Below are 16,340 nucleotides of genomic sequence, written 5' to 3' on the forward strand. Positions count from 1 at the left end.
TTGAATATCTGCAGAGAGAGAGACAATTAATTGGATCAGAGTATCTGAATTTCTCCTGTTGCTTTTAATCTATGGCTTTAAAATCTTGCCATCAATATCCAGGAGTCCAAAAGACATGTTGACATTCATTAGCGACAGGGTTCCCATATATTTCTAGCTTTCAGCTATAACCTTTTTAAGCCTTTTACACTAGCTAAAGCACAATAAAGTTGATTGTACTTTTTTTCCCCCTGTGCATTGTGGAGAAGAGATTTCACGGGTGATTAATTAAACTTCTTTTCAATTTATTTTAAGCAGAGACCAGTTAAAATAATCGCTTTCCAGAATCGTAGAATTGTTGTGGTTGGAAGAGACCTCTGGAGACTGGCTAGCCCTTTGGTCAAAGCAGGGTCACGGGGTCACCTAGCACACATTGCCCAGGACTGTGCCCAGTGGGCTTTTGAATATCTGCAAGGATGGAGATGCATCTTGGGCAACTTGTGCCATTGGTTGAACACCCCCATAGGAAAAAAAAAATCATTATGATTAAATGGGATATCTTGTGTTTAATTTGTGCCTGTTGTCTCTTGTCCTTTCACTTGATGACCACTGAGAAAAGTTCTGCCTTCCTTATTCTGCCAGGTGTCTGTAAGCATAGGGTAGATCCCATTGAGCCTTCCCTTGTCAAGGCCCCCACCTCTCACAGCCTCACCTCATAGAAAAAGTGTTCCAATCCTTTACTTACCTCCATAAACTTTAGCTGGCCTTGCTGCAGTAACTCTTTGTCTCTCTTGGGCCCAGTTCTGGGCCACCCACTACAGCATTCAGGATGGCTCAGCAGTGCTGAGCAGAGAGGAGGGATGGTGTGCTGGTGGTGCTCTTCCTCATGCAGCAAGGGTTGCTGTGGAACTTCTTTGCTGCAAGGGCACACTGCTGGCTCATGGCCAGCTTGTTGTCCCTCGGGTCCTTTTCTGCCAGCATGCATGGGATTATTCCTGCCAAGTGCAGCACTTCACCTTTTCCCTGTATTGAACTTCATGAGGTTACTGTTGGCCCATTTCTCAGCCTGTCAAGGTTTTTCTGAATGGCAGGACAACCCTCTGATGTGTCAGCTACTCTTAGTTTTGTAGTATCCATGCACTCTGTTTAAACTTGTGATTAAACTTGTGATTAAACTTGTGATTAAACTTGTGAGTTATTGATGAGTTGCTGCGCCCTATTGGCTTTTGTATTGACACTTGGTGTGTGCCTTTGATGACTAGCCTCTAGTGAACTTGGTGCTGCTGATCCACAACCTTTTTTGGCCAGCGGTTCAGTCACTTTTCTGTTTGCCTTACTCTCCGTTCATCTGTTGTGTGTTTCATCAGTTTTTCAGGGAGAAGACAATGCAAGGCTGTGACAGAAACATTATTAAAGTCAAGATAAGCAATGTTCAGTGTTCTGTCCTTGTGCACTGGGTCAGCCTGCTCATTGTGAAAGGCTGTCAGGTTGGTCAGGCACAATTTCCCCTCTATGTATTCATGCTTACCATGTCCAAATACATTCTTATTCCTCCTCCATTTGGCAGTGGCTTTCAGGTTTATTTTCTCCTTTCCTAGGAGTTGAGGTGAGGCTTGGACTGAATTTCTTGAAAGCAGAGGTGATATTTATTCTCTTCCAGTCCTCAAGAGTTTCCTCACCTTGATCTCTGTTATCCTTTTTGATCTTTCAGTGACTGAGTACTCTCACAATGACATCAGCCAACCCTCAATATGTGTGGTGCATCTCATTATGGCTCATGGATCTGTGTGTGTCCACTTTGTTTAAATGCTTCATAACCTGTCTCTCCTCCACTGAGAGGAAATCTGCCTTGCTCCAGGCTTTCTTATGTTTTTTAGGGACCTGGGATAGCTGAGGATGGTTTTTATCAGTGAAGAGTGAGATGAAGAGGGCATTCAGTGTATCGATTGGCCTTCTTCATAACTTTTGTGACAGGTCTCCCTCAGGAGATATCTTTTCATTCGTGTCTTGTGACAGGGAGACCATTTTCCATAGCCTTCCTTATGCTGCTCAGCACCAGCTGAAACTTTTACTTTTCAAGTTTATATGAGTTATCTACCCATGCTGTGATCCCAGTAAAGCTGAAATTCTCCAACTGCATGCAGACCTCTTAATTTGTCCTGTTTGCTCTGCTGTGTACATTAGCAAACGGGCTATTTGAAGAGGCACAAAAGCATGCTTTTTTTCCCAGAAAAGATAGAATACCTACCATAATTCTGCCTGGAAGGCATTTCCCTATCTACATGTACACAGTTGGGGTGGGACCCCTACAGCCCTGGTTTTTGCTTACAAATTTCTTCCTGTTGATGTTACCCCATACTCTTTGCTTGCCAGCCTGGTCCTTTACTTCCTCTCTTGATTGTTGGTCATGCTCTCCTACTCCTGTTATTGTTAGTTTGAATTCTCATTACTGGATTGGCCAGCCTGTTGGCAAAATGTTTTTCTCCACTCATGTGGACAGTATCTCTGCTAAACCATCCCTGTCCTTGTAGAATGTCCCGTGATCATTTAAAATCTAAAACCCTGTAGCCCACACCAACTGTGCAACAAATTCTTATGGGATCTGTTACTTCCTTTTTCACCCTTCTGCCTTTCTGGAAGGATTGAGGAGAAAACTGCCTGGGGTCTCCATGCACTTGACCCCAACTCCCCGCATAATCAGCAGCATAATCAATGCCCAGTGCTTTCTTTATTGCCCCTGGCGTCATTTTCGGTGCTGCTATGGAAGAGCAGCAGAGTGTCTGCAGCAGCCTTTTGCAATGTCCTGATCTGAGTCTCCGGCAGGCTGCAAACCTCCCTAGGCAGCAGCTGTGGGATTCACTGCCCCCTCAGCAGGGAGCTTCCTGCTGCAAATGCCCACCACAGGGGCCCATGCACCTCCATTCTTTTGCTGGCTCAAGTCCCTTGCAGAGCTTGTATTTGCTGTTCTTATGAGGTAACTATTTCAGTTAAGTGTTTTATGCATTTTACTCTTTGTTTTGTTAACCAATATGTCTAAAAACATTGCTGGAGAAGTAATTATATATTTTGGCTTTTTTTTGTTTAAGCTTTGTTTATTTTTGAATGTTATCCTGCCAATGCCATATGGGTTACCTGGCTATGCAAAGGCTTTTTGTACCAGTGTGATTAATAGAGGGAAGATTATGTGTGGTTTGCCTGTGCTCAGGAAAGTCAAGGAGTAATCTCAAATCAGTCTCAAAGTCTGCAGAAAGATTAGTGGATATCAGTATCTGGTACAGGAGTTGATGAAAATTATTTATTATTTACCTTTCAATTCCAGAATTTTTGCTTTAGGTTATACCTTTTGGAAGACACCAGCCTAAAAAGTTTACCCAAACCTTGCTTTATAACCTGTTTTAAGGCAGTGAAATAGACACTATTTTAACATTGCAACTGGTTTAACGTGTGTGTCTTGTTTCTATTTCTTCTAGGAAATGAACCCAGGAAGTAATGTGAAAGGTCATGTGAAGCTCTGTCATAGCAGAAATTTTCTAAAAGATTGCTTTACCTGTAAGTTCATATTTTCTGTTGTTAAATGTTAAGTTATATCATCCCATGGTGGGGAAAAAAAGACTTTATTTTGGCATTTTGACTTGCAGTTTAATTGTGAAGAAAACCTTTCCAAGTGCATTATGTGGTAACAAGTGCTATTATTCACTTTCTGTATTTTGGTAAAGCCCAAACAAACATTTTTTCTTCTAAGTAAATAACTAAATCTCCCATTTTCCGTAAAACCTGTTAAGGTTTAGAATCCAAGGAGCAAGATTTTCATGATGTTTCATTACAGATTATACATCTACTGTGATGCATTCTAAACTGCAATTACTTGTTTTTCAGGAATTATTTTAAAAGTGAAGGGTAACAATTATTCAAACTTGTATGAGAGTGTGAAACTACCACTAAAAGCTCTTTGCAAAGATTTCATGTGCGGGTGCCTGCTGTGACTGAGACATCTTTGGGATTCAGAGTTATTAAATTATATGATAGTGCCCTTTACAACTGTGTCACTTGGTGGCAAAGAATTTTCTTCAAGCTAAAATGAACTCATTTAATTTTGTATATATCTCACAGTAAACTCCACCTGTGAATTTAAACCATGGCTTTCATCTTGAGTCTAGTTGTCTACATCAGAATACTTAAATTGGGAGATACGAACTTGCTCTCCTAGCAAAATTGTAAGAAAAATATTAGAAGATCTATTTTACACAGAGCCAAAACCATTAGGCTTGATTTTTGGCAGATTCACGTGGGTGGTGGCAGAGCTTAGAACATAATACAGAAGTTCTTAGTCCCTGTCAAAAGATATAATTTGAAAATATGTAAATATGCCAAAAAAGTATACCCTCAAGGAGATTGGGAGTTTGCAAGCTACAATTTCAGCGATATGTTAATTTTTTCCCTTTTGTATGTAATTATCATAGTTGAACTATGCATCACCTAGATAGCAAGCTCTTGAAAATTATAAGGGGGAAATCGCTATTGAAAAATGTTTCAAAACCGATAGTAGGTGTTTAATCCTTTAAAAGTAATAATTTCAGAATTTTTTCGTTATCTAGCACTCTATTTTAAAGTAGCAGCAATGCCTGTGCATGGGCAGCATAGGTAATTTAGTTTGACATAAAGTCTTCAACCAAATAAAAACTTGCAAACACTAGCCCTCCACATTTCAAGCTCCTTATCAGAAGTTTCAGAAAACCTGCTGATATTTATTTTCTTCAAAATGTACTTCTTTGTCTCAATATTTCTTTACTACTCTGATGTAACTTGAGACAACCATAAAGTAAGTACCAATACAAGCAAATCTGTTTGAAATTAAAATCTTAATTCTGCACTTTGAGTTATGAAGTAGAAATAGAATATTATTGTCTTTATTATATAAATATTCACAAAGTACTGGTGCAACATCAGCAATTGTCCTGTGTTATCCTAAGTGCATTAAAATTAATCCAACATTGGAGCATTTCTTTAGGTTTTGTCAAAGAATCTGGATGGGATATTTCAGGATAATTGAAGGAGACTTGTACAGTTAGTCAAGGAAGAGAGACTAAAAAGTGCTCCTCTGATAATGCTGTCTTAATAACTGAATTAGTCCAATTTTCAGTATTATTTGAGAGGTTTAATTACTTAGCAGTAGTCAGGTGGATTTCCCGCATCCTAACAGTAGCCTTAAAAGAGCACAAATGGTACAAGAAAAAACTGAGGTAGAATAGGCTGATTTATTTCAATTTTGTCTTCTCTTTTAATTGATTTATCTTGTTATTTTCTTCATATCTCCCTGAGAAATCTTAGTATTTTATTTGTGTGCACATGTATATGTATGTATGTGGGTGGGTGTGTATCCATTAGAGATATTTATATTCAGTGAAGATAAGACAACAGTTGGGACAAAAGTACTTGGAAGTGACTTGGAAAAATCATAGGTGAGAACATGGAGAAAAGTCCCTGACAGGATGCAAATGCTGAGTGTTAGTGCACACTGAGCAATAAAGTACATTTACAGCCTCCCAGGCAACAAATGCATTGTTTGGAATCCTGCAAACATGCTGATTTTAATAGTGTGACTGCATTTGAGGACAAAATAGCAGATTTTTTTTTTCCCTGATCTAAAATATTTTGAAACATTGTCTATTACTATATACAGATAATTCTGAAGTCTGGTTAAAGAGCTGGCAATATCCAATAATATTTCTTACTGTAGACTGCAACTGATTTTGCTATTCACACACTCAACCATTGTATTGGTATAAACAGAAAAAAACAACATAGGAAAGAAAAGGATGTTGTTGTTATTATAGTTATTTATGAGTACAGGTTGCTACAAGACAGAGAGATCTAGCATTTTTAACCATTACATAGTTGCAACTTAATTGTCTTTTTGGTAGAAATAATTCCATACTGCTAATTTTTATATTGATTAGAAGCTTTTCTGTTATACATTTAATGAACCTGCCAGTATTCCGAATTAATTAATTAGTATTGTAAGATTGGCTGTCATGGTACACAGACAAGCAACAACATAGCTCATTGAGATTTGTAGATTGTGGCAGCAATTAATTATGATCAGTTTTGTAATTGTTATATTTTTCTTCCCAAAGGAGTTTCCATGTATTATTTCTGTTAATATTAACTGGCTAACAAATCATAGCATCATGAAATAGTTTGGGTTGGAAGAGACCATAAAGATCATCTCCTTCCAGCTCCCCTGCCAGGGACAGCTTCCAGTGGATCAGGTTTCTCAGAGCCCCATCCAGCCTGGGCTTGAACGCCTCCGGGATGGGGCATCCACGGCTTCTCTGTGCAACCTGTTCCAGTGTCTTCCTAGCTCTGAATAAATTTCTTCCTAACATCCAATCTAAATCTCCCCTCTTTTAGTTTAAAACACTTCCCATTTCTCCTATCATTTCCCACTTCCATAAAACGTTACTCTCCCTCTCTTTTTTAAGCTCCCTTTAAGTACTGAAAGGCCACAAGTAAGAAAATAAGAATATTTTTCTACCTCCTCCCCCCTCCCCCAGTTGGAATGTTCTATGTTCAGCTGGTCACTATCAAATTAATATTTCAGTCCTGTGCTTATAAAAGATCAAAATTATACACATCATAATATGTTATCTCTAAAATAAGGAGTAGCGCAAAGTCTACTGCTGTATGTTTATAGAAGAACCAGATGTTCTAAATATGAACCACAAGTTCTTAAGGTGATAGTCATTCACCTTGACAGAAATTAAGGAGTAGAAATGTTCTGTTTACACAGTGAATTTTTCCCATTTAGGAAAGGCATGTTTGTTGATGCATAGCAACATTTTCTCCTCATTTTCTTTGAGTAATTCAGTTTCTGGATCTTCAAGAACGTAGCTTTTTCTCCTATTCTTCTCATGCCCTCTGGGGAAAAAAATATATTTGGAATACCTTCTCTTGATTCACAGCTACAGGGTTGGGTCAGTTATTTGGAGATCCTAGTGAGAGTCCAGTGAAAGTGTGGCAAAAGGAAAGACCAGAAAAAAAATCCCAAAACCACACTACCAAAATCAGTAGTAAGAATTTAAGTACTGTCTATAAAACCTGGTGAACACTAACACCAACTTCTTTGCTGTAGAAAATTCCAATACCCTAAGAGCACATTAATTTTCAAGGAGTGTCATGCACAGCTCTAATTAAGGTTTCACTGATCACTGGGGAGTGAATCTTCCACTGCTCTCCACATGCCTGCCTCTTGTCTTTCTGAACTGAACTTAGATTTGAAATTTAATATCAGGTGTTACCTGGAATATGTTTTCATGTCAGCTTCTGTCACTATATTCAGGGAAATACAAGTTTTAATTGTAGCATTTTTTGCATACTGTAAGCATCTTCCTGATCATAAGTTTGTACAAACCTGAATTGCAGAGTAAGGAGAATAGAATTATTGCAAAGGTCTTTCATGTTTTGCTTCATTACTTATTATGTAGGTTTTTTTTTAATAAGGGGTATACTGAGGAATATAAATAGATATATCTGAAATGATGACAACAAGAAATACAACAGCTGTCCCTGTTGTTGCTTGTTAATTTGCTGTGCTGAGGTGTAATTTCATGCTTTGTTAAAATCAGACCTATTAACTATGATTTGCTGAAGGTGAAATAAGGGGACAGGACAAATGTCTTTGTTTTAAAAAATATGTGGTACCTATTATTCACTGAAAGTAGTGGTTGTGGAAGAGTGTCCTGTAAGTTAAATATGTTGACACAGTAAAGAGCATCGATTTAACTACACCAAAATATTTTATTCTTTACAGTCAGTATGCAGTTAATATTTTCTCTAGGCATAAACTTCCTAAATCTCAGGTCACAATGCATCTGTAGATATCAAGATGGTGCTGTAGATATCAACAGGTGCACAGACAGCATTCGTAGTCCACCAGGCCTGGCTTCATTAGCTGCTGAACACAAGGAAAGCTGGAGAATTCTGTGAGATGCCATAAAAATTAAGAGTTTGTTTGCTCCTCATGACCTAAGCAGTGCTAAAGTTGAAAAAGAGCTGATGGGAAAAAAAAAGGCACAAGCAAAAGAGAAAAATATTGCAAAAAGTTCTCAGGAACTGAAGGTAAGACACTCTGTTTCAATGAATAAAAAAAATTGAATGAGAGAGAAGTAATTATACAAGCAGTGAGTACCTCTGAACAATAGTTATTTTTTGATTTGTCTAATTTTTCAAATTCAGTAGAAGAAACTTCTTAGTTTATTTGCAGTGTTGTGAAAATATACATTAATTCTATATATTTTATCATTAATAAGTCTCTGATTAATTATGTCTAGGTTTAGGGAATGTATGGGTAAACTTATAAATGTTTTGATTCCCTCATTTGGCACAGTGTGGGTACAATATATGCTTCCAAATAGTGCAGCAAGATTTGGCCTCACAGCCTCTCTCAAGACTGAGTTTGCATCTGTTCCTCTTGGCTGTCTTGACCATGCTACAGAAGTAGCTTGGGAGGGAAGGAATGAGCATTGGTGTGTAGCCTGTCATTTTCAGCCTGCTTGTTATACTCATTGGATATTACTCCACGGTTAGTCCATTGACAGGAAAGGTTACCTGGGTTTAAGAGACAGTGATTTTTTTTTTTTCTGAGTCTGTTTGCAAATAATTGTTTGTCCTGCAAAGTATAAGGCACTTTAGAGCGAGATTCATAATGATACTGGAAAAAGAACAAAGAGAATTCTTTATGGTCTAATTCAAACCATTTAACAAATACATCAATTTCAGGTGAGGTGTGGTATTGTGTTGTATGTCTACATCTCACATTATCTGGCTTTAAGCAGAAAACTTTGTTTCAGCTTCCCAGCAGACAAAAGGTTCAACTCCAGTACCAATAATTTGCAGTGTGGAAGGATTGTGTTGTCATAGGGGGGCATCAGGACTTCCAGAGTGCCCCTACAAGCCCACTTCTCTCTGGGGTGGTTCTTTGGACCCACTGAAAGCCGAACACTCCTGAGAAACCTCACATTGGTAGAGAAACAACTTCCATTTTTTTCTTTCATGTTGCCTAGAAGTTGATGACAACAACACTGAGTAGTGTATCTCCCTCCTCTGAAGGCAGGTTTTAGGTGACTGTCTCAGGAAATGTCATTCTTCAGGATTACTCTTGTTTTAGACTTAGAGTTGGAAGGACTGTCATGATTGTGGCCTCCTTGTGCCTTCCACAGAGCTAGAGGGTAATTAATGTAATGAACCAAAGACAGCACTGGTTTTATCGGCTGATTCATGTGAGAATAGTTTAAGGATTCACTGTTTCCTGGAAAAAAAAAATTTGAATGGGAGAGGCAAATTCATACTTCTATAATTACTTTGATTGCAGTTTCTTGTTGTAGTCTATTTCAGGTAAACCCACGCTGCATGAATCATAAGAAATTGCTAGCTAGAAAACATTTAGAATGTCAAGAGGTGCTTTTGCTCCTCAATTAACTAGTTTAGCATTAATGTCAGGTCTGTGTAGCTGCAAGATTGGGGTTGTTTTTATTTCTTTTTTTAAATCATGTGTGCATTGTGAGAGCATTGAGTTTCAGCTGTGCAGTAATCTCTGATAGCTTGTTTGTGTTTTTAGGTTTTATATGACTTTTGTGCCCCTCACTCTTCAAGATACCCTCATTGCGCAGCTCTTGTTTTGTGGTTGTGACTATTAGCAGAAGGTTTATTTAACAGAAGACAACCTGAAGAGGGACATTAGAAATTGCTGTCAAACAGACAGGAAGGCAGTAGGAATACTGATGTGTTTCTGCTTTTGTGATCAATCAGTGAAAGAAGTCTATATTCTAAAAGTAAGTAAACAAGCAAAACTTGTCTGCTTGTGCTGCTATCTGCAGCTTTCCGTTGGCTAGGAGCTGGGATGTATCAGCAGCTTGTGGGTTTTTTTGGTTGAATAGCCTAGCAGTGTACACAGTTTGCATCATACAGAGCTGGGTAGAAGATCTTGAGAAAACAAGGTTTTGTGTACTATTCCCACCTCTCATTACTAGCATTGCATAAGTGTTGCTGCAATCCTTGGCCTTTCCATGTTCAATTGTCTTGTTATTAGTGGTAAAATTGGAAGAATAGCCGTGATAGGTGTTAGTTTTTGTGTTTTACAAACACATAGTTTTAACTGTAGTTAAAGCTAGAATTTCTTAGCAGGTGCACCCTGCAACATGTCTTGGTCATCTTGTTAGAGGTTGGAGACATGGCTGGACTAGAGGTGTGTGTGATTCCTCGTGTGTGAGGGTTTCCTGCTGAGGCATCTGGCACTGCACAGGTCAGGGAGGAATGATGAGTATTAATGTTGTATTCATTTGGAAGATATCGTTCCTGGAGTGTTTTGCAGAAATCATTTAAGAATTCCTGCTAAAGTGAAAATTTCCTTTGATAAACTCGTTTGTGTAAAGTGCCTAGAAAGTTAATTCCTGAGGCTGTTAGCATTGACAGCACTAATTTTCTCTGTTGATTTCAGAGCATGAAACTTGTCCAGACATCTGGCTTTGCAGAGGAGAGTTGTGGCTTTGGAAGGTAGACTGTACACACTTTATGTGGCTGAGGGTTAGATTGTGTATATACAATATTTCCCCAGGGTATATCTATCAAAGAAACAGGATAGCAGCAACTTCCATTTTGAAATAAATGTGGCTTTCATATTGAAATGATCTGTTGAAGAGGTGAGAGCAGTGTGCATGTTAAAGAAGTAGATTAATTATCGATAATGACTCGCTTTGGCTCTGTTGATAGCAGTCAGGAAGACCCTGGAGTGACCCTTAGAGCCTCGGTTTCCTAGGTGCTCCCATCAGGAGTGTCTCCTGGTTCCACCAGCTCAGTAACAGGCTGGCTTCCATCTACGCACACATGAACAGCCCCAAGAGGGGAGAACAGCCGAGCCTTCTCCTGCGGTGGAGAAGGAGCCCAGCTGAGGCACTGGAAGGCTGGAGCTGTGGAGGGCTCTGCCCTCACGTGTACTGACTCGGCAGTGGCAGGGCTGGTGTGTCAGACTGGAGCTGTCTTTGTGTGACGTGATATAATGAAGACATTTCCTGAGAGCTGACAAAATATAGCTGCATTGCTCACAAAGGGAGATTGAAAACTGATGTTCTGTTCTTGGGAAAGCAAAATCACAGCAATTCTTTTCCGACCATAGACTGAGATTTTTTGTTTTGGAAGAGATTGAGTGTCTTTTAAATTACATTGCCTATTATTTTTTCCCCTAAGTAAATCACACTGTATTTTAATGGAGCTAAATATACAAAATAGAGAAGACCTATGCATAAGCAGAATTACGAGACAAAAATATATAAAAGGAAGCTATTATTATTTTCTCCCTGGAAGATTTCTCTGAATTGTAATGCTTTTAATAGTGCACATAAATAAATTTTCAAAGATGTCACCATGAGTAAGAATTTTGTTATATTTGAAAAATGCATTTACATACAGCTGTGCTACTACTACTAACTACTAGTATTATTATTATTAAGTAGAACAATGGTGTGTTGAACACTTTGAAGTAGACAGATGTGAACTCATCTGGAGAGATGTATTCTTAACCAGTAACGACTAAAAATTATCTTATTAGCTCTGGTAAGTCTCATCTGAGACCTAAATTTGGATTTTGCTAATATATACTATAAACAATTCTATCAACAAAGTGTCTAAACATCTTCTGATTCTTAATGTAATTATGACTTTAACTAAGCCTGTAATTGAATTATTTAGGTTGATTTTAGGCTATGAGAATGCCAGCCTTTTACATTTTATGAAATTTATTCCTTACAATTTCATTTAATAGGCTCTTGCTTCCTGTTTCTGACCTACTTCTTATGTGCATCTTGCATTACTTTATTCACTTTTGTTCTTCATCATTCATCTCCTCCAGCGGGGTGATCTGTCCTTTTCATCAATATTTCTGCAAGTGGAAGTTTTGCAGATTTCATACTGTTTAAGTAAACCTGGTGAGGTGGGAGTGTCACAGTGAATGTCTATGACCTTGCAGCAATGCTAGGCTGCACCTATATAAGCATATCTATAGATATATCTTCTTACTTGATGTTAGAATAAGTCATAGCAATAGTCTTCTTTGTTTATTGCAAGAAAAGTACCCCAATACCCATGCTTCGATGTTTTCAGAATTGTGATCCCTGGATGGAAGAAGAGATAGTATTTACAGACATAGGTTGAGTACTGTTATTTTTGCAAGGACTGTGTAGTTGGAAGGGTTTCAATCATTCTTTGAAATCAGAGAATTTTAACTGCTGTTTTTAACAAATGTAATTTTATGTTAATATAGCCTGAAAGTTGTAATTTTATTTAGACTGGGTTTCTGATTTTCTAGACATGGCACACATAATAAAGAAAGATTTTTTTCCTGTAGGAGTGCCTAAGTATACAAAGAACACGTGGGTTGAAAATAGAGTTTTGCAGTAGTAGCTTTTTTCTTTAAACATGGCTGAGTTGTTCTGCCCTTTATCCCCTATTTTCATGTTGAGAGAAAGTTGCTCGTCAAGAAGCTTACAAGGAAAGTCACTTAAAACAAACAAAAAAAAGTAGGGTATTAGTGAAATGAAGAAATTGCAGAGCTGAGCAGACAGCATAGAAGGCAGATGCCCCTTTGTGCGTCATGCTCGTAGTCATCCTGTGCCTTGAGTAAACTGGGCTCTGCAATTCAGAGAAGGGCAGCTCTCAGCTTTTTGTTACTCATGTGCTACCAGGGACTCATGCTTAGGCAACAGTGGGAAATTTCAACGCTTTTCTAAAGCAAACAGTTCCAAAAATTGCAGCTGTAGGGCACTTGATCTAAAAAAGGATTTGTACCTGCTATTAATTGGATCCAGGGTGGGCTGCACAGTGTGCAGCAGTAAGGGAAAATTTTTCCTTTGCGTCACAAATGCAATGAAACTCTTGACCCAGTGCCACTAATAGCTGTGGCTTAGTTGACACGATCTCGTAGCTTTTTTTAAGCTAGTGGGACTGCAACAGCTCAGGGCTGTGGGAAGTATTTCATTCTTAGCTGAGTAATAGGAGAGAAGAGAACTGCTTCATTCATTGCTTTGTGTCTTACAGACACCAGCTTTTTAGTCTTTCTGGTAAATGCACGTTACAGTATTGTAATTATAGGTCTTATTGTGTTTTGTGTCACTTCAGTTTTCCTTCCTGCCAGTGAGGGAAAATCATCTAGCAAGGGGTCATTTTTAACTGTGTTTTCTATCTGAAATGGGAATTTCAGTGAGATAAGAAAGCTCTGGGTTTTCGATTAAGTTGGTTTAAGTTTACTGCTTAAGCTGGAAAAGTCCAGTGGGATGAGATTTAGGTGATAAAATACCTTGTCAGGCAGCTGAAGAACATTGGAGAGAGGGAGCAAGAGCCAAGTAGGAGGAAATTCTACAATCTATTTATGAGATAGAATATTATTATAAGGTAAATGATTATTAAAATACTAGTATCTACAAAGTGTTTATCAATTAATGATGTTAGAAAAAAGTGCCTCAGTAGTTTGTGTGAATATTTTAAGGTGCAGACTTGTTCGAGGTGCTTTGAGACTCATCCTTCTGGGAAACATGGGTATGTTATCTTTGCACGCTTTCCTAAAGGAGTTTTTAAAATCTCCCCCAAAAATGTTGTGGCAGAGATTTTTGTAACTTTAGAAAATACTCGGTTTCTGCTTCAAAAATATTTTCTGTTTCTAGATTTCTCTTATTTTAATCAGAACCAGTTCATTAATGTTGTGAATCTAGTGTATCTTTTCTCTGGTACAACTCACATTTCACTAAATTCTTTCTGAAGAAAACAAAGGACAAATCAAGAAATTCTTTAAAGGTATTCAGTGTAGATTAAATTCATCTCTAGAGTGAAAAGGATAGTTTTTTTAATATGATCATAGTAGATTTTCTGCCTGTGAGTTTGCTTGTGTGTTTAATGGTTGCTTTTAAATCACAGAAGCAGATAGGTGGGAGTGGTTTCGCATCTTGGAGGTGTTTTAGTGTAATCCCGACTTTCGGATCTGGGATATCTTTGCTGCTCAGAGAATGGGAGATGAAGACTTACTTTCATGAAGCTGAGCTTTATGAAATTGGGTTTTCCTTTGTGGAGGATAAATGGCATGGGAACTGTTGCTAGCATTTGGAAGTCACTCCTAGAGAGTCTTAAACTCTTGTGCTATAAAAACATGTGTGACAATTGATAATGTAATGGTAATCAGTAAGATACTCAAGAGTACAAATTAATCTTTTAATCAGTATGTGATGTGAAGAAACTACATATATTTGTAGTGCAAGGGGGATGGGTAGTAAATCTTATTTCAATCCTGAAAATGAAATTATTAGCTGTTTTTGATCAGGAGATTGACAAATCTGACCCTTTGTTAATTTAGGCTCTTAATAATTATTTCTGAGTCTTTTTAAAAATGCAGTTTTTCAGTGAGAAAAACAAGAAAAATCTTACTTGTATCTGAAAATATTCTTGGAAAAGATGACTTCAGAAAGTGTACTAGAGAGCAATTGTAACTTTTTTCCCTGATTGTTTTTGATTGCTATGGGCAAATGATGAAAAATCACGCTCACCAAAGGTGAAATAGCTGTGTGGAGGAGGTGGGCACTCTGAAGTGCCTAGTGGAACTTAAAAGAACAGTGACTGGTATCGGATCTTCTTAGGCTGGATTTTCTTCCAGTGGTTAAGTAGGAGTGTGATTACAGAACAAGTGCTTTTCGTGGTATCCTCACATTGCTCGGGAGTTAACTCCAAAAAGTACTACTTTTATGTGGTATTGGCAAAAATTCAGTTTTTTATTGAAGCCTGAAAGAAGAGAGAAATGAAATAGCACATTATATTTAATCTTATCTTCCAAAGCAAAGCAGGCAGGAAGAGGTAAGATAAAAGTATGAACAAATTAATCTTGCAGTGTTTAGAAAGCTGGTAAGGGAGGTAACACAAATATAGAATTAAATCTGTGGAAGAGGCGTGTTAATTTGTAAGGAATATTTAAGACTCATAATCTTCGGAAATACATAGGGAGAGTTGCAATGATAAGCCTGGGTGTTAATGTGGGAGGGTGCTTTTCCTTTAGGAAATAATTTTATTGTCTTTTTATTGTCTTTTATTGTAATTTTTTTTGTCTTTTTTCTCCTGCATGTGCCCTGCTGAATTACCAGTTAGATGCTAAACTCCATGGAAAAGTAACAGACGAAATAACCTCCTGCCAGACTCTTGATTCCTTGGTCAATAAGCAACATGCAAAAATTTGAATAAGTTCTATTTCAGTATTGATTTTCAAAAAATGTTCACATGCTTGAAAGTAACCATTGGATCCTTCAGAATAGGATCTTGAGGGATTTGTTTTCTGAACTACTACAATTGAAAATGAGAAAGCTGTATTGTGATAATACACTCTAAGTTAGCATGGCAGTGTCCATCTAAGTGTAATAACTGAGTACAGAAGTAGGTAAGCATCATAATGCCAAACTGTATTTGATTAGAAATTAATACCTTTCAGCTAGTTATGTGACTCTGCTTTTGGTATACTTTCTCAATTTTAAGATTCAATTACAAAGTTAATCCTTTTTTTTTTTTTTCCTTTTTGTCTTTAGTTTAATAAGACTTTCAAGTTCTTATCTGGATAAAACAAAGATGGATGAATAAAAGTCTTGTACTTGTTTAGAAGACTGCTGTATCACAGATTTCTAAATTCAATTATTGTTATTTAATCTGAAATGCATTCCATGTTTGTTAAAGAAACAACTTTTTCTGATTTCATTAGCTTCTCAGGCATGTAGAGTTTCAGCCAGGGAATGTGCTTTGTTTTGAACTCAGTCAGTGACCCCTGTAAAAATGTTTAATTAACTTTTGCCAATGTCAATATAGTTCTGTTATACTCAGCAGGCTGGATGAGCTCCCTCTGGTGGCTCATTTACATTGAGGTTCTGTTCCTCATATCTGTTTACTGAGGCAAACAAGGCTGCTGACCCCAGGTATCAGTCAGGCATCAGTTCCTTCTGGACTTACACTTTAATTGAAAAACATCAATAATTTCCTTACAGAATGAAACAAAAGCATTTAAATGCACAGGAGGTTCAATTCGTTAGCAAAATAAATAAAGAGCTACTGGGTAACAAAATAAGCAAATACAACCAAATTACTTCCTTCTAAGTCAAAATCACAAATAGGTGGATGGCAGTAATTTAGCAGCATCACCCACTTACAGCAGTGCTAGTTCTTAAACTTAGGAAATATTTGGATATTAAAGTAAAATATTGGGATGTTAACCATGAAATTGTGGAGTTTAGTATGAGCAAGGAGGAAGTAGGGTAGAAACTAAGATCAGAGACATGGGCTTCAGGAGAGCA

General features: G+C 37.7%; 1 protein-coding gene across 5 annotated transcripts in view; it reads left to right on the top strand.

The window, feature by feature from the left end:
• MARCHF1 (membrane associated ring-CH-type finger 1) overlaps positions 1-16,340 on the top strand; it is a 224,655-nt gene that overhangs the window by 71,326 nt on the left and 136,989 nt on the right. For all 5 annotated transcript variants that reach the window (XR_005256861.1, XM_038136201.1, XM_038136197.1 and 2 more), the window contains exon 2: positions 3,450-3,528. The gene's annotated coding sequence lies outside the window, so the exon portion shown is untranslated. The remainder of the gene's footprint in view (positions 1-3,449; positions 3,529-16,340) is intronic.

Source organism: Motacilla alba, chromosome 4 (genome assembly GCF_015832195.1).
Source record: "Motacilla alba alba isolate MOTALB_02 chromosome 4, Motacilla_alba_V1.0_pri, whole genome shotgun sequence".
NCBI classification, from domain to species: Eukaryota; Metazoa; Chordata; class Aves; order Passeriformes; family Motacillidae; genus Motacilla; species Motacilla alba.